The 23,967-nt window shown below is 49.3% G+C and overlaps 1 long non-coding RNA gene across 2 annotated transcripts in view; it reads right to left on the reverse strand.

The window, feature by feature from the left end:
* The window catches only part of LOC105466773 (uncharacterized), a 135,457-nt gene that overhangs the window by 40,600 nt on the left and 70,890 nt on the right, over positions 1-23,967 (reverse strand). The window contains exon 2 of one of the 2 annotated variants that reach the window (XR_011613822.1): positions 10,205-10,299. This is a non-coding gene — a long non-coding RNA (uncharacterized lncRNA). Of the gene's footprint in view, positions 1-10,204; positions 14,603-23,967 lie in introns of those variants that run through there. The other variant, XR_003014707.2, reaches the window with a different exon arrangement.

Genomic DNA, 23,967 nt, shown 5'->3' on the forward strand with positions numbered 1-23,967 from the left:
ATGCTGAAGAAAGAAAAGAGCTACGTCAACTGAGCCACAAGTCCAAGGAGAAGCGGCAACATGATCAAGACGCCAATTCTCTCCACATTGACCAATAGAGTTACCACAATTCCAGCATAAATCCCACCAGGACACTGACCTCCAGACTTACAATTCCAGCATAAATCCCACCAGGACACTGACCTCCAGACTTACAATTCCAGCATAAATCCCACCAGGACTTTCTGTAGATAAGACAAGCAAAATGCTACATGAAAGGGAAAGAAACAGAGGACAATAAAGGTTCCAATTAAAAAATTAGAAAGATCGAACAGCCACTTCAATGAAGTGGATGGACATAAGCACTAGGAAACTAACAGAACTGCCCACAAAAGAGTGACAGTGCTACTATACATAAATTTAAAAAATAAAATAAAATAAAATAAAATGACAAGGGAGAAACAAATGGAACCAAGGGCTACAAAGATTATCTTAAAGCTGGCAGAAAACCTCGGAAGGGTTGCTTGCATCTTTCTCTGAGCGCGCCACCTGACCACCCAGGAGACATCGCTGGCAGACCCAGAACCGGTGGACACTAAAAACAGCTTCCACACTGAGAGGGAGGGTTCTTCTGAAGAACATCCAGAGACATCCCTTCGGCTCTTACCCTTCTGCTGCGAAGCACCGTGTTATGTTTGACAGCCTCTACATGCACCCGGAGGTCCCCATTTGTAATCCACTTTTTAAATCTTTCAGAACAGGACAATCCTTCTTTGTCCCCTACCATTTTCGTCACGGTTCTATACAGACCTCAAAAACTCTGCCGCCTACATCAGATGTTTTGTCTTAACCCGCTACTGTGACTTACCCTAAATTTACCACCAGTCATTTCAATTCCAAGTCCAAAGACTCATTTCCACAGTAATTATTTTACTCAGAAATTAAACTCCAGCTTCCTGATCACACTTGAAGTCAACTGCTTTCAACTTCTGTGTTATAGATACAACTGATCTAATTCTGTAAACAGACGATTTCGTGGAAATACTCTTCCTCTCACGACACATGCAGGCATCAGCTGCAGCCTTTAATCCAACTCCCTGCCCACCCAGAGCATGAAAGAGCAACGAAGAGTATTTATCCTCATCTCCTTGGGCTGGAGACCCACAGTATATCAATCACTGTTAAATCACTGTTGCTCAAAAATCAGTTCCAACGCACTGTGGAGAATAAAGGTCATGCTGGAAGCCGAGGCCGGCCACCCAGATACTCTGCTACCACGGAACTATTCCAGGCATGAACCACTTGCAAGTCCTGGGGGACGAAGCCAGCATGCAATGTTGCCATCAGACCTGTGAGTAGGATCCCTAGTATGGCCACGTTAGTCTGGGAGAGTGAGGAAGGGACTTGGAAGCTGCAGGATGACCATGCAGAGAAGCACCCACGGCTCCGTGACCAAGTCTGACCGTGCAGAGAAGCACCCACAGGCTCCGTGACCAAGTCACAAGTAACGAGATGAGATGCTTCCTGTGTTACCGTGTTGTGTCACTTTGCCACTAAAAATTTAGTGCATCTTCCTTTTTCCTAAGAAAGCACAAGACCTGAGTAACAACTGGCCACTAACTCCGTTCTTTTCAGCCTCATAACAGAAGGCAACAGCTACCTAAACCAAATCACTACAACATCACATTTCATGGCTGCCCTCCGAGGGATACTATACTGCTGGGACCTGTGTCCACCCACACGTTACTGCAGCCCAGCACTCTTCCTGGAACCGTGCACACTTACCCAAAAGAAAACCGTACAGAGAATGGCAACACGTCCAGTCATGTTCAGAGGAGCAATTCCAACCGCTGATGTTTTAAGGCAACAGACTAATAACTGGCACCTCATCAATACAGAGTTACTAACTTTCCAGCTGTGTCTCTAGTCCCTCTACAAGGATATCCAGATATCTACACAGGAGTTATCTTAGGAGTTAAAAAGACCCTGTTCAGGGAAACAGGAGAAATCAAAACGTTTGAGGAATGGACGGGGGAATGTCCACCGTCTACTGCCACAATTTGTGTCTCAGTGATCAAGCCAAGGTTCTCAACCTTTCCAATCTGTTAACCCCCTGCCTGAGGCTCTGGGCTGAACCCCAGTTGTACTTCCTGGCAATAAGCAACCCGCCCAGCTGTGAGTCCTGTGTGCACCTGACACCAGTGGAGATGGAGCCACCTGCCCAGGTGTGAGTCCTGTGGGTGCCCCCGATGCCACAGGAGATGGGGACCACCTGCCCAGCTATATTCCCTCTGGGTGCACCTGAGACTAGTAGAATGCTGCATGTACCTATACTGACAGCTGCTGCATCACCTCCTGCTGTAAAAGCCCCCTTTCAGCGGTAACAGGAAAATAGGGCAGGTTTTTTTTTTTTTTCTGGAGAAGTAAAGAACCTGAGAAATCCAGAAATTTGAGAAATCCAGGGGATTAGGAACACCGGTGACAAAGAAAAGGAGGCTGTGACATCTACACGACAGGACATTTGGCAGAACAAGAGTGTGCTGGTATTCCCATAACCACCTTGCACTCCACAGCATTGACACGTTTCCCATGCTTGTTACCTTCGGATGATACATTTAAGTAACCTTGACTTGCTGGGTTGCAGGTGGAGAGAGACTCCTGGAGACCAGTTGGAGCCAAGCCTCCATTATCTCCTGCTTGCAGGACTTCTGCATGAAGCGAACGCATCCAAATGTACATAACATTTACGAACAGCAGACAAGCTCCATGACATCTTCTGAGAGTGAAGCTGTGCTGTGTCAGGGGTTGGGACAGCAGCAGGAAGGGAGATCAGCCCGAGGCCTGGGGAGACGCAGCCAGGAAATCTCGGTGTGTGTAGCCCTGGGGTCTGAAGCTTCCAGCTGTCCATGTGGCTCCCACAGCTCAAGTCCAGCGTGTGGTCATGACCAGGGGCAGGGCCACTCATAGAGCACAGTTCATCTCAAATGTGATGGTGGCGCTGAATGATACACCAACATGCCGGAAGAGAATCGCCAGAACTCACGTGCAGAAGGCACAGATCAGGCCACTCCCAGCAATACACACGCCCTCACCACCCTGCAGCTGCCTCCCACCCCCACACACAGCAGCCTCCTGGGACAACATCCTGTTTCAACCCTGCAGCTGCCTCCCATCCCCAACACACAGCGGCCTCCTGGGACAACATCCTACTTGCCAGACACAGCCTGGAGCCCCCAAAGCATGGAGGGGCTTAGCGAGCCACACAGCATTTCCCCTTCACACCTGGGAAGTCAGCCCCTCACTGAAGTGGGTCCTGTGCCCGCCAGCTGTGCACGATCAGAGGTGTGAGGTTATGGACCGGTCACCCACAGTGCAGAGAGGCGTGAGGTCATGGACCTGGTCACCCGCTGTGCACGATCAGAGGTGTGCGAGGTTCCAGACCTGTTCACCCGCTGTGCACAATCAGAGCCATGCGAGGTTCCAGACCTGGTCACCCACTGCACCCAATCAGAAGATTTGAGGTTAGGGACCTGGTCACCCGCTGTGCACAGAAGCGTGAGGTTATGGACTTGGTCACCCGCTGTGCATAATCAGAGGTGTGCGAGGTTAGGGACCTGGTTACCTGCTGTGTCCAATCAGAGCCAGGCAAGGTTACACACCTTGTCAGCAGCTGCGCCCAATCAGAAGCTTTCAAGTTACGGACCTGGTCACCCGCTGTGCGGGATCAGAGATGTGCGAGGTTAGGGACCTGGTCACCCACTGTGTCCAATCAGAGGCATGCAAGGTTAGGGACCATGTGCGTGGTGATGGACCTGGTCACCAAGCCAAGACTCCTGACGTTTCCAGTGTCATCCCATCTTCCTTCAAAACTTGAAAAGTCTTTAAATTTCCCAAAAGCTCGTCCATCTTTAAAAACGATATGCGTGCACACAGGTGAGTTTGTTCCTGCACATTCCTTTCAGTACCGATGACTGAAGATTGAAGGTTAGAGCATTCCAGCCCAGTGCCCATGTCCCATCCCATCTGCGAAAACTTGAGCACATGTATCCCCCTCTCTGAAGCTCCCTGAACCCCGTGGCAGGCCTGGGACTCAGGCCCAGTGTCCCGTCAGTTACACTGAACAAAATGTAATTCAACACTGGCCATGTGCTCTATGCTTTAAACGTCTCCAAACCACATATTAACCTCCCAAAGAACTACAATCTATGAAAGTTTTCATGGCTAGTATTTTAGGAAGACTGACCAGTCTTGACCTAAATCAAAGCCTACACTTTCCAAATTGACTCTGACTCCACTCTAGCTTTGCGCAAAGGCAGCCATCGCCTGGCCATCGGGGTGACCAGTGCCGGTCCCTCCCTGCACCTTAAGTGGGCTTCTGAGCTGCTGTCCACGACCAGTGATGGTGACGCCCAGAGCAGCTTTCCAGGAAAACAGTAAACTTTTCAGGTCCTCACCTCATAAGGATGGCCATGTACAAATCAGTCACCTTTCTGTTACTGCCCTGCCATTCTCAAAGAGGGGGTGGGTTAAACTTCTTCCTCCTCCACGTGCCCAACACAAGGCACACCTGCCCCAGCATGAGGCTCATCTGCTTAATCCCGGGAAACTCAACCAACCCACAATCAGGCCACGCACAGAGGCTGTGCACAATCAGAGGCCGTGCACAATCAGAGACCACACAGAATCAGAGGCCACAATCACAGGCTGAGCACAATCAGAGACCACACACAATCAGAGGCCGCACATAATTAGAGGCGGAGCACAATCAGAGGCCGCACACAATCTCTGCAACCTCATCAGAAACTGTTTCTGACTATTCACCTGAGGCCACCAAGTTTAAATGAGTGGCCCAGGTTTTAAAAGACAGGAGGAGTTATCTGAAGGCAGAGTCAGTGCATTCCACCATCAACACCATTTGTGCCTGTCACGGTCAGGAAGAACAGCAACCACATCTCGGTGCCCTTGCAGTGCAGGCCGCTGCATTTCTACCCCTTTGCAAGCCCGGGGTGGCTCCTGGCGACCCAGCGCCTTTGCTCAGCCACACGCCCCCAAGGCCTTCCTCTCTCACCCCACAGGGGAGCTCCTGCAGCTCATTCCAGGCTGAAAATCTGTTCTGAAAATATCCAAATCTTACACACGTCAGCCTCCATCTTTTCCCCAGAGCTCCTCAACCTCTCCAAGAGCAGCAGCTCTGGTGCCCCTGCAGCCAGGGCCTGTGGGCAGATCCGTGGGCTCAGAGTGCCCAGCCCCTCAGCCCCTCTGTGTGTCCCCTTACTCCCTGCTCCCCGGCATTGATGCCTTCCATCCTTGATTTTCTGATAGGCAAAAGGGGGTTAATTCTAAGAGTGCTAACCGAACTGGATCACTTAACACCGCGTCCGGCCCAGAATACTCCTTGATCAGTGACAGGTATTGCTGCGCTGTTACCATTGCACTGATTCCAGGTTTCCTGTGAGCCCTTTAGGTTCTTTGCTGTAAAGACCAGTCAATGGTCCGGTCCAGGCCTGTCTATGGCAGATGGACAGGTGAGTGGCCGATGCACATGTGTGATGCTGAATGGGATCATGCAAAGCTGGCCCCTCGTATTTTGGTCAACATAAGAAAAAAGCCGCCCATGCTTGCTTGCTGCCGCTTTGTGGTGTCCAGAAGGAGCCTCTTAAAGGCAACTGTGCCCGCACCTACCTTCTTGGAAGGAGACGGCAAGACCAGATTGGCTGGAGCTGGGAAGTTGTGCACTACAGATCAGGGCTGCGTGACCCAGGGAAGGCATCCCTTGAAACACGTGCTGGAGGGTGGCCACTCCGACCCAACTGTCCACCTCTAGGGTCAGCCACCTGACTCCTCTTCATGTGTCATCCTGATCACCCCTCACAGAGTAAATGAGCCTTTGACTTCAGCCTCTCCTACGTACAACACCGACTCCCACCTACCACGTCCTGAACCAGCCTGTTCTGGGAATTGCTGTGGACATAGACCAGCAGGCCCAAGACATCTAGTGGCATTTCCTGGCAAGGACACTCACGATGCTTGACCATAAAACTACGGATCAACTGGTTTTTCGGAGGGACTGTAATTTACTTGTGGCACGCATGGATACTGATTGACCCAGGGAGGGGCACGGAGGAGGCTGAAGGAAAACCCATCGTGACTGCGCCAGGCATTCCCGCACACACAGACATCTTCAGACTCGGGCAGCATGCTAGTCTTACATTCAAACCGAAACTCAGAGAAACTAGGGAGATTGCGCAAGACCAGCAATAAGTATGTGGGCAGCTGGGGTTCAACTAAGTCCTTCCCTGGATCCATCCGGGCTGCTCCGCCCCCCACCTCACTCCTACCACCCCACCATGGCCCCCGATAGACACAGCAGGTCTGAACATTCGGCACCCCAAACGCAGAGTACGGAGCAGAGCCGGCTTCTGCAGTGGGAACTCACATGCAACCCACTCCCCTTCTTGCCGAATGCCTCGGGGCTCTGTGCGGTAAGGTCTGCAGATATGGCCTCACTCTGTTCCAGGAGATCTGAGTGGCAGGCAGCGTTTTGGAGAGTGCTCGTCCAGACAGGAGAGAGGCATCTGACGGGGCTCGTCGGCTGATCCATGAGAAACAGGACACCTGAGAGAAGGGCTGAGAAACCTCACAAAGTCACTCCCAGCCTGGAGAGGACAGGACCACCGCGGGGTCCTCCTAGTCCACGCTTCAGACAGGTCTTGCTGCAGCCTGTGGTGCTTGTCAGGCGCGAGTAATCTTCCCAGGGCAGGAGCTCTCGTTACACAGCAAAAGCGGCATAGGTGATGCAGCAGGGCGTACTTCAGCCTAGGGCTCAGGAACCACGGGGTGCAGCGCGGCCTGCAGCAAGCCAGACACATCAGAAGCCAAAGTCCCACCTTTTACATTCAGTGACATCGAACAGAGGGAGTTATCTGTGGCAATCGTCTTCCTGGGGGACCCGTACAGTGCGCATGACCACCGACACTGACTACGAGTCCTTCCTAGGTCCTGGGGGCTACCCCACTTTACACGCGTTGGTTCCATTCACAAATCTATGCGGGGCAGTTTTTAGCCCCAGCTTACAGAGGAGGAAAACGCTGCTGGAAAACTAAGTGAGAAAATCAGACTTCAACACACCTGCCGTCTCCAAGACCCCTACTACTCTATGTCCTAGGGTCTCAAGGGTTGGGTGTGTGGCATTTTAAGTGACTAATCATAGGCGGTTTTCTTCTCTCCTACACCTGTTTAGCCTAAACGTGCACGTACACGCTCTGCTGCAGGCGCACTGCCGTATGTGGACCAGTGACGCTGTTTCCTGCCTCGGGTTCTCTTCACTGCTTTCCGAAATTATCTCGCCTGCTTTACAGCCATGCCAGGCAGGCCTGGTCAGCCGCACAGTGAAATTCTTGCAGTGTCAGAGCTAAGTGCTGGCTGAGACTTTAACAGCGAAGACAGCAGAGTAATGGGGATAAAGTGAACAAAACTATTGTAATGCAGACGAAAGTCTAGAAGCAAAAGAAGCTGACACCCCTGAGAGAGCAGGCGACTGCGTCTCACTATGATGTTAATAGCAGCTTGTTGTTTCCAGCGCCTCTGTGTGCCAGGGTTTCCAGTCAGCGTTTGTGTTTATCTGCTCCTGGGCTGCCTGACCAAATCTCTGTAGAGATCAGGGATATCTAAATTGACCCAGTATCTGCACGCTGGCTGCTCAGAGGCCGTGGTGTGGAACAGCCAGACATCGCTTAGTCATACGGGGCACAAGCACGTCACTTGCCACTCCTGTCTATTTCATCAAACCCTATTTTCTCCTGAATATTGACCATAGCGAAGTCATTAGCCTTCGAGATGCATTCGAGACATCAACTTGCTTGGTTCAAGAGGTTTAAGACACACGTAAGTCTTTCTTGCCATGCTCAACACACAGGGCCGGCCGTTTCTGAAGTCAGTGTTTGTGGAACAAAAGCCTTGGCCTGCCCCTTGAACATTCACGCTGAGCACACTGTCGCGAGGCTGCTTGGCCAGCCAGCAGGGGGCAGGAGAGAGCCGCGGGTGCCGCGTGGGGTTCCTGCAAACCTGCCTCACTCCCTCAATCAAGGGCGGTGCCTCCTGCCAATGCAGCGGCTTCCTCCACGGGAAAGCGGCCTCTTCAGGTGCCACCGCACTGATTTCAGATGACTCAGCCAATGGGGCAACAGATTCAACCGAGTTCCATGTTGTTAAAGGAAAACTTAGGTTACCAGGCAACCTTAATATCAGATTCAACGTAAAATAACCAACAAGATTGTTTCCAAACCAACATGCTACTAGTGCCTTAGCCTTCGATGCTGCTTAAACATGGAAAAGTATGAGGAAAAAAGAGCATGGCATTTCTTAAAAAATAACACCTCTTCCAGGTTCATTTTACCCATATCATAAAGACTTAGAACTGTGGATTCCATACAGGAACATGGAGTGCCGGTGGATCCCCACGCTCACCCAGCCTCCCTGCAGGTCCGTCACCCCCCTACCACGGGGTTCACACCTCTCCAGGCCCTGTCACCTCATCAAGGAAAGGTGGTGTCTCTAAGCTCTCTTCGCTGGGAGCACCCGAACAGGAGCTAGAGAGAGACACAGACACACCCACAACTGCTTTAAAATCCTGAAATGCAATACATATTTAAGGACTTCATTATAGTTTTTTAAAACTGTAAGAACAAAGTGAGCCTGCTTTTAACATCTATGCCACAATAACACCATGTACATCTGTCTTTTGCTGTTTGTTCCTTCTCCAGCAGCTGCTGCCTGGCTGGCGGACTGAAGAAGAGCCTCTGGTACTCCCGGGAGATCCTCGGTAAAAGCGTGAGCACCACGATCACGTCTCAGGATGCCGCAAACGTTAGGGTCGCCCACAGACCGTCATTCCCAGTGCTTATAAGGCACTGAACGGGCCTCCTGCTCTTTATAAATGTCAACCTTCCTAAGCTATGTTGTGTTGAAAAATTTTAACTGCAGTCCACACATACTTGTTTGTTTCTGTCTTGTTTTTATCCTAGAGGCATATTATTATGGAAAATTAAGTTTGCAAGGTTGAAGGGTTTTCTGAAAGTCAACTTCTAATTCTGGAAGGAAAAAAAAAAAAGGGCCAGATGTGGTGCTCACACTTGTAATTCCAGCAGTTTGGGAGGCTGAGGCCGGCAGATTGCTTGAGCCCAGGAGCTCGAGACCAGTCTGGAAAACATGGCAAAACTCTGTCTCTATTAAAAATACAAAAAAAATCCAAAACAAACAAAGAAAAAAAAACTAGCTGGGCGTGATGACGTGTGTCTAGTCCCAGCTACTCAGGAAGCTGAGGTGGGAGGATCACCTGGGCCCAGGAGGAGAAGGCTGCAGTCAGCCAAGATTTGCGTCACTGCACTCCAGCCTGGCCAACAAGAGCGAGTCCACTTCGAAATAAAAATAAAAATAAAAATAAAGGGGGCTAATGTTTTGCATTTAAGGGAAGGGAGAAGAACATTCAGTATTTACACATCTCATGCACACATCTGCAGTGGTGCCCTGAAGTATTCCAAGATACACATTCCTACAAATATAGCTCAAAACTACTCACCAAGTTACATACTAAAAGCACATGCCTTGTAAGAATGCTACATTATATTTTTTAAGCATCTGTATTCAATATTTTAGCATACTGGCAGTTTTCCCTTCAGGTGCTGTATGCCTAAATTATTACATGTTTAGTCATTCATTTTAGAATTTATGACTTGCTTTAGACAAAAGAAATATATTTAAACATAAGCTACTAAATTAATGACTTAGGGGAAAAGTTACTAAGTTAACTTGGAAGTTAAACTTTGCAAACTGAGTTTGTTGGACCTCATGTAAGCTAGATGATCAGTTTTTAAAGTTGTTTGTTGTGTGTTTCCCTCAAGGATGGAAATCTCCTCTTTACTTTCATCCACTGTGCACACTGTGGTCCGCGCCTCTCGTCCACTGCGCCACACTGCAGCCTGCAATTCACCCTGTACCACGCCTTCCACACCTTACCTGAAAGTCACTCAGTATAATCAAGAAGGAAAAGCAGATAAATGACCTCCACTCCCACATCCAGCATGCAAATGTTAAACATTCATCAAAGTAAAACCAAAAACCCACGTTAGCTCACGATTGTAACTGGTAGAGTTATGGGCGTGGCAATTTTAAAAGTCTAGTTAAGTTAAAACCTAATTGAAACTCTCAAGAAATACAAAGTTCATACAAAGAGACATCTGTAAACATTGACAGTGAGGAGAGGACTTCACTCTGCATCCAGCCTGTCCTGGAAACCACGGCCAAATGCCAGGTTGTATAGATCTGAAAAGCAGAAAAAAACAAGTGTTGAAATGTGTACAGTCTCAGCAATGCACAAATTTGATGTAGGATGCTCAGAAACCTTAAATTTCCAATCAGAAAACAGGAACATGAGCAAGTTTCCCAGCAGTGCCCACCTTCTGCCTACGACACGTGTAACAGTAATGCTGGCCAGCTCCGGGGGAGACAGAGGCTTCCTGGTCACATTAGCTCTGGCAGCCGCACAGCCGGCCCCACCACAAACACCTGGCTAATCCTGAAGGACCACCCGCTTCCTGGGCTTTGCTCACTCTAGCCGGGAGAGCGTATTTACAGAGTACATTATTGACTGAGTCCTCGTTCAATGCGTCAAGCTTACTGAAGGCAGGGCAACCCTATTCCTGGCCCAATTAAATGAACTGAGCAGAGCAAATGCCCGCAGTTGGATGGCACTCAGTCACAACAACAGTGGCCACTGTTCACAGGGCGTTGGCTTCGTGCCGGGAACAGTTCCAAGCGTCTTCTCTCTCTGAGGAATGTGCACTGCAACCCTGTGGGGCCGTTTGCAAAGTCCACCAGAGTTCTGAGGCAGCCACGTCCAGGCTGTCTGTGGGCTTCACCACATGGCCGTTCACGTCCCCTGCAGACCAGACTGCGGGGTCCAGGGCTGCCTTGAGGCACGTGCTCCCTTGGCCACCTCCTCCTGGCCCCTGACACCAACCCTCACCACCACTGCTGCCAACACTTTATTTTCTCATGGCTCCTAAGGGGCCCGTTCTGCCCTTCCCTGCTCCCTGCGTCCAGCTTAGAGGATGCCCACATCAACGCCAATGCTCACGTAATCACCACCCCTTCCATGGGGCTTGATGCCTAGGAGTCTCAATATCAGAATGTCAGATTCCTGTGCTTGTTGGAGAATTTCTTCCCATTGTGGAAGTTAAGGAGATAAAATTCTAGGTGCCTGCAATAACCTCCTTTCCACAGCTAAGCAACTTCAGTAGTAGCACAAAACAAAAAAAGCTTTTTTTTTTTTTACTTTTTTTATACAAGCTAAATACAATTTAATTTTTACATCTACGTTTTCATCAGCTCCCATCTGGTGAGCAGGCAAATAGTAATTATCAAAGAAATAAATTGTTCTATAATTTTAACTTAGCATTATCACTATTAAGCAAGAATTATCCCAAAAATACACGATGATCTTGTTCTCACATTCAAAAATTGATTGTCACACAGTGAAACAGCACTTAATGCAAAGGAATGTTTCTTTTCAGATTTCTGTTCTGGAAAAAAAAGATTTCTGGCAAAGAGATAAACATTAATTATGTAACTATCCAAAATGCCTCTGGGAAAAATAATGTCATCCAATTAGCTCTTTAAAGTGTTACAAATGCAGCTGAGTTTTAATAGTAATTTGTCCAAAACTATCAAAAGAATCTTTAAAAATCTTAATACTGCAAGAATAAACATAAAAGGATATAAAACACAAAGCAGAAGAGTTAACATTTGGGGTAGATTTTGGCCCATATTTTTAACATATGCATAATTATTTACCTAGCTGAAGTACATCCCTCTCCTCCTAGGCTCTTCAGGGCTCATTTCAAACATAGACTGGCTTTTGGTACATGAAGGCAGCTTTAAAAGGTCTCAGGATCGGGTTGGGCGCAGTGGCTAAAGCCTGTAATCCCAGTATTTTAGGAGGCTAAGTTGGGCTGATCACTTGAGGCAAGGAGTTTGAGACCAGCCTGGTCAATATGGCAAAACCCAGCTTGTATTAAACATTTTTGTAATTAGCCAAGCGTGGTGGCACCCACGTATAATCCCAACTACTTGGAAGGCTGAGGCAGGGAGAACTGCTTGAACCTAGGAGGTGGAGGTTGCAGTGAGCCAAGATTACACCACTGCACTCCAGCCTGGGCGACAAAGTGAGACTGTCTCAAACAAGAACTTAGCCCTCAGGAAAAGCTATGAGCAACCCCCGCCCCAACCAACCCAAGGAATCACATGGCCATGGTTATCATTTGATTTCGACACAATAAAGTTCTATTCTTCTCTCTATACACAATGGTAAACACCTGCCATCAGCCCACAGAAACTCCCAGGACCCAGTAACACCAGACTAGCAAGATTAATGAGCCACGTAAGCAGAGTTGAGCTGCAGAAAATCATGGCACCAAGAATGTGCGTGTGCTCAAACCACATTCCTTGCTTTCGGGGTGGAGGGGCTTCCCTGGAAGATCTAGTCCAGCAGGATGTTTTCCACTTCCACCATGAGGAGGAAACTGGGGGTTTCCTGAGCGCACTGACAGGACTTGGGTCTCTGCCCCTTTGTCCTCTGTCCCGTTACGGGATGAGGGTGGGCTGAAAGCAGGTTCTCCCTACATCTTCCGGGCAGGAGAGATGAAGCTGACAAGTGGACAACAAGTGGACGACAGCTTTTCCAAAACGTTCCCGTGTTTATAACCTGTTATCGACTGGCTTTCCCTGGAGATCAGTGAAGCAGAATCATTGATTCCCTTCCATTAGGGACAAACTGATGGTATGGGAGGCAGGAGACGGCATCCGCGCTGGGTCGGCCTCTGTGGGGGTCTGAGTCAGTCACTTGTGCCTGGGCCTCAGCATGCTTGTCTGTCAAATGGGCAGACCCACAGACCAATGACTTTCAACCAGAGTTCCAGGGAAGTTGTCCAAGGACAGGGAGGGGTAAGAAGAGGAAGAAAGCTGTCCGAGGAAGGGGAGGAAGGGGAGGAAGGGGAGGAAGGGGAGGAAGGGGAGGAAGGGGTGGAAGGGGAGGAAGGGGTAGAATGGGAGGAAGGGGTAGAATGGGAGGAAGGGTTGGAAGGGGGGGTAAGGGGGTAAGGGGGGAAGGGGAGGAGGGCTGTCCAGGTAAAGGGAAGGGGAGGAAGAAGGGGAGGGGGAGGAAGAGGGCTGTGGAGAGAGAAGTAGAAGGGGAGTTCTCTGAGGAGGAGGACCAAGTTTCTGAGGTATCTTGGAGACACAGGTGGCAGTGGCTTGGGCTCTAGGCCCTCTGCTCCATAGTTTTAGGCTTTAACTATTTATATTTGTAAACTCTTTAAAAGATTTAATTTGAAGAAAACCGGAGTTGGGAATACCTTACTTCTAAAACGCAATTTCTCAAGCCTGAGACTAAGTGCTAGGCATTGCTCATTCTGTTACCATCATTTCCTTCTATTTAAAATCAGCCACACACTCCCAATCTCCCTTCAGTGTACGCACCACCTTTTCCGAGGATCTCAAACAGCAGAGCGAGCGGCCCGTGACCCCGGCCATGTGCACAAGGAGTGAAGAGCTGACGTGCGGTGAGGGCTGTGGACGACACAAGAGGCCGAGGCCCGGCAACTCACTGCATGGGCTGTGCTCCTTCAGGCCTGAAGGACACCCTCGCCTCTGGGGTGAACAAGCAGCACAAGCTATCAACGCTTATTCCAAAAGAACAGGAAGAAAATTCAAACGAAGTTAACACAGTTATCCCAACACAACAATGAAACACCCCAGAAACAGGAGAGCCAGTGAGCCTGAGACGGGCGGTTCCCACAGCGGGACAGTAACATTGGCATTAGGTCTTTTTGGCAAAAAAAGACAGAAAAGGTAACATGGGCCACCCATTATTTCCTGTCAGTGGAAAGACACCCACAGGCCCCCAGATGCCAACGGCCCCCTGGAAATGAGCCCATGCAGCATCTCGGGTCCTCGCATGAGCAGACAAGTGGTGTCCTCTGCACCCGCACCCATGACAAACACACCACACTTGACTCCCTCACCTGAGGGTCCAGGAGAATGGTGTGAAGTCCTCGGAGGACAGGACATCCTGTGAGGGCACTGCAGGGTTACACACCTCAGAGGGGCCCCCGGGCAGGTGCTCTCTTCCCAAAAGGATGAGCCAGTCTTGACCACACCCAGATTGCGGTGGCCTCCAAGCGAAGCGCCAACATCTCACGTCCAAAGGGATGAGCCCAAGCCCCTCGCAGAGCTCAGGACGAACCCAGTGTCCAGGACCGGGGCCATCAGCAGTCAGGAGAGGCATCCAGGGCACTTCCCAGCGATGGCCACAAGAAATAACAACTCAGGACAAACCCAGTATCCAGGCCCAGGGCCATTACCAGCCAGGAGAGGCATCCAGGGCACTTCCCAGCAACGGCCCCAGGAAGTAACAACTCAGGTCCATCAGGGGCTTCCTCACTATGCGGGTTTTAGAAGTAGAGACAGAGGTTCAGGTCTAATGGCACAAACATTGACGGACCCCATGGAAATGCGGTTGCGGCCCCTCCAGCCCACTAGCCTGCATGGCTGTTCCTTTCTGCTCCCATCACACATGTCCTCCCCCGCCCCCAGCCAAGCCCCTTCTCCTTTTCCCCCACTGGATTCATCATATCAAACCTCGCTATCCTTGGCCAATGTACCATTAATTTACTTACTGCCCAGAACAAAAGCACACTTCCAGTTAACATGACACCCCCGCTACGATAGAACAGACTTAATTCAGACATGACGCAGAGGAACAGAGGGAGGAGGCGTCGAGGGCCGTCCTGGAATCAGCAGCTGTTTTCTGGGGAAAGCCTCCATCCCACCCGAGCCCGACACTCATGCCACACTGTCCTCATGGTGTCTGAAAGCTCCATGAAGACAGGGTCACTCTGACCCCTTCACACCTACAACGCCAAAGAGGAGCAGATGTTTAGGAAATGTCTCCTGCTAGTGATGAAGACAGGAATAATTCCTCGTGGTGCCCAGAATGTCAGGAGAAAACAAGGCACCATGTGGACGTCTTCCAGGTGAATTTTGTAATGATTCTACCGAATGTCAGTCATCCTTTTTCAGAAAATCAATACCAGAGAATATGTGTCGCCAGCAGAGAGATGGTCCCTTTGACGACATACAAACACACCTACGTTACACTGAATTTATCTCAAGCCACCCACTCTGTGCTAATATAGAAAGTCTCCTTTATTAACCAGTAACCTTTCTTTTCTGGTGCTTTTTAACAAGAAAGAGAGCCGTGTAACACTCAGGCATTGTCTCAAACGTCAAAAGGAAGCGTAGATCCTCTTCCATGCAGCTTCACTGCAAAGTATTTTGACGTGAGCCAAATTGTGCTATTCCTACACCTCCATAGGAAACTCAATGCTTCATCAAGGAAACGCAGCATGATTTGTGCTAGGCACAGAAATTGGTGGGGTGGGCATGGGGTTGAGGGAACATTACATAGAAAGCACACCCCGATAATCACCTGCATGAGAGCCACACTGGCCGGCAAGCCCCAGTCGGCTCGGTCTCTGCACAATCACAGGCATGAGGCCTGGAGGGCAGGCACCTGGCACTACTGACCACACCAAGGTTGTGGCCTCTGTCCCTTCTCTGCTGCCCATCTGTTCCAAGTTTCTGGCAACACCGCCTGCTGCCCGCACTGCCTGATCGACTCTTTGTGAAGAGCAAATGTTGCCAGGATAGCTTATGAGTACATTTGCCGGGAAAGCACCTCCGATTGACGTTGAAACCCCGTTTTCACACCCGTGGCAGCTCCCCTGACCCCGGTGTGTACATGCTTGCAGCTCTGACCTTGCTCAGTGTCCACACAGGCTCTATCCCCTGGAGAGCTGAATGCAGACTCAATGTTGAGTCAGAAATACACAAAGAGGTTGACGGTTACGAGCTGCCTGCCTGTCCCCCAAAACACAGGTTGAAATCCTCACCCTCAATGCGATGCTATCAGGAGGTCTTTGGGACGTGATGAGTTCCCGAGGCTGGAGCCCTTTGAATGGGGTTTGTGACTCAGAACGGGGCCCAAAAAATCCCTCACCCTCCCACTGTGTCAGGGCCAGAGAGAAGATGTGTGCCAACCAGGAAGGGGCCCACACCAGAACCCACCCGTGCGGCACCCTGATCCCGCCTTCCGGCCTCTAGAACTGTGAGAAACAAATTCCTGTTGTTCATAAGCCACTCAGTCAATGGTGTTTCGTTACTGCAGCCTGAGCTGCCTGAGATGATGATGCTCACCGTCCTACAGACATGGCTCCTCCCCTCTCCCAGAAAGAGGGATTTAATTAAAATCCCTGTCTCTCCTCGCGGCCACCACAGATCTCACTACCCCACCCCGTAAGCCAGCAGTTGCTAGGATTAAAGGAAAAGGAGGATCGTTTTAGACCAGCCCCTCCGTGTCTGTCTGAAGCCTGTAACTTTGCCCACTTCCATGGTGGCCGTGTCACCAGATTCCCCATGCCAGCTCTGGGTCTGCACTGGGTCCCAGGCTCTGCACAGACTCCTCCAGCTGCCCATCCAGCACACTCATTTCCCCTTCTGCTTTGCAGGTTGTCCTTCGATATCCAACTCCCCCAACTCTGGAACCCAAGGCCTTCCACTCCAGGCATTCGGGGTGAGCTCAGCCGTGCACTGGAGTCCTTGGCTCATGTAACTCAGGCCCAAGGCGTTGGCACCAACGATCTACTGGCTGTGGGGTCTGCACAGCCACTAGCTGCCCCAGCCACACCAGGGCTTAGGAGGGGAGGCAGAGGAAGCTGTGAAGCTGCCAACAGCCGTGTGGGGACAGGGGCCCCTGGGATGAGGAGGATGCAATAGAAGGAAATTCAGAGGAAGAGCCCCAGGGCTGGACGGGTCATGCCCAAAGCCTGCACTGCTGAATTTTCCACGTTTCTGAACTCAATCGCTGACCCATACAGCACGTGTTGCCTGAGTGCTGACCCTGCGTGGCATTGGATAGGGCAATAAAGCAGGACCCCAAATCCCCCTTCCTCGCCCCCTCCCCCAACACAGGCACAGGGCCTCCGTCCTGGTGGAAAGTCAGGCCTAGGCGCCCAGCTGGCACTGCGAGCCTGGGAAGGGGGCCGTTTCAGACAGACAGTGGGTGCAGCCTTGCCAAAGCCCAGCAGTCACCTGCACTGCCACAGCCAGGCAGAGTCCAGATCAACCGCACAGAAACCTGACCCTCTCAAGGGCACGCGTGAGCTCATTAGGGACAGACACAATCTCCTGCTTATCTCCAACACTTTCTCTGCATGTCTAGTTACAAATGGAAGACATAGTATCGGAAGCACAGCTGTGACTCTGGAGACAGATCCCAGGCCTCCCCCTGCTCCTCTCCATGGTGCCATTGACGGGCAGGGGCCGGCATGGCCGCGAGGCTGCACGCCCACAGCCACCCTGCCACTGAGACACGGGCCTTCGACGGTTACTTCTGCCAAGAAACCCTGCTGCGTCTTGGAGCACACCATCATGATGGGCGGGAATCTCCACCGGGAGAAACAGCGATACTTCTCCCCAGAGCCAACGGAGGGCACCCCCACCCTGCATTCAGCAGCTTACTCACATTCTGGAAAATATCTGAATTAATGGGGAATGCTACAATGAAAAGGTCACACAAGAAAGTTTAGAAGGCCGTGTGAAGTCTCAGGAGGTCCAAAGTTTTCTGAACCAAGACTGCTGCGGTCAACGAGCTTACAGGGAAAGTTTCCACACAGACCTTCAACAAGCAACACTCAGCAGGGAGGACCCACGTTCTGGGCAGAACCTCAGAACCAGAACATCAAACACCACAAAGTCACAGCAGAGTCAACAGTAAGTGAAATATAGCGCTCTCCTAAGATGTGTGCGTTACCTGCAGAAAGTTACTACACATTAAGATGGGGAAAGAAAAGGATATGGTTAGAAACAAATTTAAAGTCATTTCTGCTTATGAAAAAATTCTATATCCACTAGCTTTCTTTCTGGGAGTAACAACTTTTACATGAGATGCACATTTCAGTTGGAAGGAGTTCGGGTTTTCCGTGGGCAGAGACAAGGGCTCTCCAGGAAATGTGAACCTTTTCTCACTCACTGAGCCACGTGCCCTGAGGCCGCCCTGGCCTGCCTGAGCACCTCCCTGCTCTGACTCCAGCCAGCTCCTTCCCACACTCACCCCGCTGCTCCCAGAGCCTGCGCTGGCCCAGGATGTCCTCTTCTGCTGCTGTCAATCTTCCAGTTTAGGGCAAATAAGTTGGAAACTAGAAAGTTATAAGACCCCTTAGCTTTCTGAAAATTTGTCTTCTCAGAAAACAAAGAACGCTAATTCTACTTCCATGGTTTAATATGTTGCCCCCATCTGCATGTTCATGGATATGTGTTTTTATATATTTTTTAATCAACACTTATCAAAGCATGCACTGTTGCCTACATTCAGTTTAATTATATTTGATGTAAGAAGTTTTAAATTCAGTGAATTCAGGCACTCAAAATTTAAGCCCTCTGACATCTGTTAATCAAATGGAAATATGACAGGTAGATATTACAAAAATCAAGAGAAGTGTTTAATATAAATCCTGGACTTTTGGATATTTCCACAAATGTATACATTAGTACACAAACTTGAGCATTTTCACAAATCTTTGAACTCAAATTCCATTCTTAACTTTTACAGGTAAATTGATATCCATATGTGATTTTAAGCAGCTGAAGCATCAGCTCTTAAAAACAACCAGAAATGCTGTGGGTAAATCCAACCGAGCAGCAAATAACGGAACTGCACCCAACAACCCAGGAACCTCCCCTGAGGCATCTGGAACTTGAGGATGACGAGCAGCCTTTGGTTTCTGAGGTGCCCGAGAGTGGGGATTCCTGACTCCCCAAGTCTAAGAAGGCCTCTCTGTCCCCAAAGCGTGACCCCTGGTTCCAGTCCTGCTGCTTACTGGGGTGAGGCCATGGGCGCCAACTGCACCTGTAAGGGGAGAAACTGGTCAGGATACAGGATCCTGGGTATCCCGGCAGCGCTCAAGCTGATACTATAATTAACTCTGTAGTGAGTTACTTAATGCAAAGGTTTAACTTCTGAATAATTTAGATATGTGTATTCTAACAGGGAAATCCTGAACGTAGAACACAGGCCACACCCTCACACAGATGCTTTCTGACCAGCACTTTTTTGTTTGGCTTTTCAATAGATGTTTTTAAAAGCAGTTTTCGGTTCATAGCAAAATCAGGAGGAAAGTACAGAGTCCTCACGTATCTCCTTTCCCAGCACAGCCTCCACCATTGTCCTGCCCCCACCCGACCAGCATGTCTGTACAACTGACAGATCCGCATCAACACAGCACCACCACCCAGGGTCCACAGCTCACACGAGGGCTCGGCCTGCTGCTGCTCAGTCTGGGTTTCACAGACGTGGAATGGCATGGATCCCCCATGAAAGCCCCACCTGGAGTTGCTTCCCCACCCTACACATCCCCTATGCTCCTCCCATTCATCTCTCCCTTCCCCAACCCCTGGCAGCCGCTGACCGTTTTACTGTCTCCACAGCTTTGCCTTTTCCAGACTGTCTTGTGGTTGGACTCAGACAGCAGGCAGCCTTTCCAGATTGGAGACTCACTTAGCAACATGCGTTTAAGATCCTTCCGTGTCTTTTCATGGCTTAGGGGTCCAGTTATTTTTAGTGCTGAATAATAACCCAGTTTGACATACCACAGTTTATCCATTCACCTACTGAAGGGCATCTTGGTTGCTTTCAAGTTTTGGCAATTATAAATAAAGCTGCTGTCAACATCTGTGTGCACATTTCCGAATGGAAGTAAACTTTCAGCTCTTCTGAGTAAATATCCAGGACTGTGATTGCTCCTGTGGTCGGAGTGCTTAGTTCCACGGAAAACTGCCACACTGCCTCCCACAGCAGCTGCCCCACTTCCCCCAGCAATGAGTGAGGGTCCTGATGCCCACACATCCACCAGCACGTGGTGGTGTCAGACTTCTGGTTTTGGCCAGGCTGATGGGTGTGCAGTGATGCCTCGCTCTACGACATAAGACGTGGGCCATCTTTCCACGTGTAGATTTGTCATCTGTGTATCTTCTTTTTTTGGGTATCTGTCCAGGTCTTTGGTCCATTTTTAATCAGGTCATTCATTTTCTTGTTCAGTTTTGAGAGTTCCTTGCACGGTTTGGATAACAGCCTTTATCAGATGAGTCTTTTACAGATACGTTCTCCCTGTCTGTGGGCTACCCTCTCATGCTCCTGAGACACTATGTTTATTTTTAAAAACACTTTAGACACAAGATGGACCTCCCAGCCCACCACGGTTCTCATTTTGGCCGTGGTCACCACCCTCCCAGCCCTGGTTCCCATCTTTCCATGATCTGCTGGTCCTATGGGGGTCAACCCATACCAAGTCCCTAACATATCTCCAATGATGGCAACGTCAAAGCAGGCAGTTTGCAGGTAGGAAGAAGCTGATGGAGGCCAGTGTAGAGTGTGAAGGCCAGCAGCTTCATCCCTTGGGGACAGGCAGGTCTCTCAGATGTCCCTCTGGGTCACCTTCCAAATGAAGTACCTGCCTTGGCTGTGGGCAGGAAGCAGGACCTGGCCCAGATCTCTGCATATTCGACCTGGCACAGCATTTACAGGTGAGTCTCCGTAACCGGAAACTCTACTCTCTGGGGAGAATGCATTTTCATTATCAAGGCTTTTAGGCTTTTAATTAAGAAACCAAAGACCAGTGCCTGGAGCGAGGATGCAGGGACTCTGCATGACCCACATGCTCATTTCCACCTGGTGCAAAGGACCCTGGAGTGAGGGTGCAGTGCCTGCTTTGAGTCACCAGCACACTCGTCGTTTCTACTTAAAGAACCCTGTGAGTCTGTCCCAGGACTTTTTCGCCTAGACCTGAAAATTCGCAGCCCAGGAAACCCTAACCATTTTAGGAACCTGAGGGATGGGCCAAGGAGATCTCACATAGTTTGGTGCTGGCTATGGGGCCAGAAAAGGGCAACTGGGTCTTCCCGCAAGCACTCCCGGGAGGCCGTGCACTGGACCGAGGCTGGTTCTGCCTCCTGTCCTCGGTTCTCATGCCCAGCCATGAGGAGAGCCCCCCATTCAGGAGTGGTCTCTGGCTCCAGGCCCTAACGTCCGTGTCTAGGCCCCTGAGAGGGCTGCTTCTACCCCAGGGAGGCTGGGATTGGAGACAGCCTGGAGCTCTAGGCAATCCTGGCAACCAACTGCTTCCCGAAGTGGCTGCAGACAAAGTCCTGTTTCCAAAACCTGGCACGGGTTGTGTGAGGCCTGGAACGCGGGAGGTGCACTTCGCAGTGTCCCTGCTCAGATACAAAAGCAAGGCTAAGAGCAGGAAAATTGTTTAATTACCCTCTCATGCTTATCAAGTAAAATCATAGTCGCTTAGACCCATGTGTGACTGGAAGTATACACATTATAGAATTGTATATAAATGTAAATATATACATGTTTATTTTTCTTTTATATATCTTACATATATGTGTATACGTGCATATGTATAAAACATGGATGATAAACCATAGTTAAGATTTCAAATTGCAGTCACAAAGATCTCAGAAGCAAATTACTATCCTTAAATTCTAAACAAAGACGTAACATTTTACATTCTTACAAACAAAACGTTCTCTATTAGCATTTTATTTTAAAAACTAAGAATGCATTGCACTCTCTCAATTTCCATTTTAAATAATCACTTTCACTGATTCTATAACTTGCTACACCTTGAAGATTTCCAAAAATAGCAGCTCATTAGTTTAAGCATTAGGGAGTTTGTTTTTAAATACAACCACTGATTAAGAAAAACTGCTCTACAGGACTTTTGCTATTTTAAAGCATAATGATGTCTCTCTCTCTGTACTCAAGAACAGAAAGATGCCAGTGCAGATGTTTTCAAAGCAATTCAGACGAGATGGTCTAGAAACACAGTTTAAGACAATCACATTTTCAATGACGGAAGATCAAGACCAAATCCAGGATATTCTGAAAGTGTCACATTATATTTAAATTATTTCATATATTTGTAATTTGGGTGGATCATGACATCCTTAAAGATAACCAAATAATGCATCACAGCCCTTAAAAACCCACAGCATATCTCCTTTGTTTTAAATACACTTAATTTTGTCACATTTTCATTTTATAATTTCAAAATTTCTAAACCTCCTAAAGCCTCAAATCGAGATAGAGTTTGACTTTGGCAATTCCCAAGCCACAAGCAGGTTGTATGTCCACAGCTATTCGGAATGTGATTTCTGATGGAAGCTTTTATGAACGCACATGAAATCCTTCTGAATTGCAAAGGCTGACTCAGCATGTCTCAGAATGAAAATACATACATTTTTGATGGACGACAGAACAGATACTAATTACTAAAACAACAGGAAAGCCTACAGCACTTCTCATACAGAACGAATGCAAAGTGTTTGAGGAAAAGTCTTTCCAACTGAAAACATCAGAGTTGATTGGAACAAAGCTTCTGAAGAAAATCCTGGCTGTTTTATGAGACTTCAGAATTTTCCTCATCTGCAAGTGAAAATGAACCTTCTGCTTGCCCACTGAGGACAGGGAGAGCACAGGGTAGGATAACAGGCCTTCAAATGCTTCACAGGGGGAGAAAGGAAGATGGGCCAGCCCCGTACACCTATTGGCACACCCACACCAGCTGTGCAGATGACTCAGCTAACTGCAATGGCCGGGCATCTCAATGACACAGCCGGGCACGGGTGACCTGCCAAGCGACAAGATGGCCAAGTTTGGGCGGAATCCCTGGAGGGTGGTCACTCCAGGGCCTCTCAGGTCTGTGCCCAGGAATCTGCGTTTCCAAGTAGCCCAGGTGAGCTGCTGCCCAGAGGCCCTCACCAGTCATGGCTCACACAGGCAGTGGAACCCCGCATGCCTGCTCCTCCTGCAACGCCTGGCGTGGATTTTCCTTAATTGCCGACACCGCGCTCCTCTACGCCTCCTCTCACCATTGGTCCCGAGTATACTGAACTTGTCCCGAGTTTACTGAACTTACAAAGAGAACACGAGAAGGTAACCACAAGGGAAAGCATCCACCTGAAACAGGACTGACCGGGGCTCGCGTCAGCAGACACAGCAAACGCAGCACATATCTGTGCATGGCTCACCACTCAAAGCCCACAGCAGCGCAATTTCCACTCGGAAAGTCCGGGTGGCTGTGGGCAGGGAGATGCTGCACAGCTGTTTCTATGCTAAATATTTAAACATGTGAATTTTATTACATATAAAAAAGTGTGTTTAGCGTACAAATGTGTGCATTTATGTTAAATACATGAAAACACATAATCTACGTGTTTCGGTTCATACCACTGTGGAGACTTTTCAATTTCTTTTCATACAACTTCCCAACTGGGGCCCAGAACCAACATCTTCCAGCTGTGTCACTGCATCTCTTGCTTTACTGTCACACATCAGCCCTCCCCCCACACACACACACACAAAAGCTATGGCACTTAATAAAAATTTAATTTTACGTTATTAGAGAGGACTTGTCCTCTTTGAAGAGATTGCAGCACATGAAGCATTTCAAATACAGGTATGTGCTGCGTCTCCTGATCTCAGGACCCGTCCACACTGGTGGTTTTAAGAGTGCTTCATGGAAACTTCCGGAAGGCATGTGTGTCATGTCTAAGAGCAAACTAGAGTTCACGTCTCAGCACTGTATGCCTCTTCTTTCTTCCATCCCACGGGCACCGTCTTCTCCCAGGGAGCTGGTGCTGTGCTCTGAGGCTCTGTCCCACCCGACAGAGCCTTGCTCCCTGGTACCATTTTGGAGAACCAGCTTCCATCTGTCCAGGTGTGTTGTGCAGAAAGCAACTCATCCAAATCTGTTTAAAAACCACACATTTGCGACACCTATAGGCCTCAGAAGGTAGAGGCAGACAGGA

The sequence above is a fragment of the Macaca nemestrina genome, chromosome 15, assembly GCF_043159975.1.
Source record: "Macaca nemestrina isolate mMacNem1 chromosome 15, mMacNem.hap1, whole genome shotgun sequence".
NCBI classification, from domain to species: domain Eukaryota; kingdom Metazoa; phylum Chordata; class Mammalia; order Primates; family Cercopithecidae; genus Macaca; species Macaca nemestrina.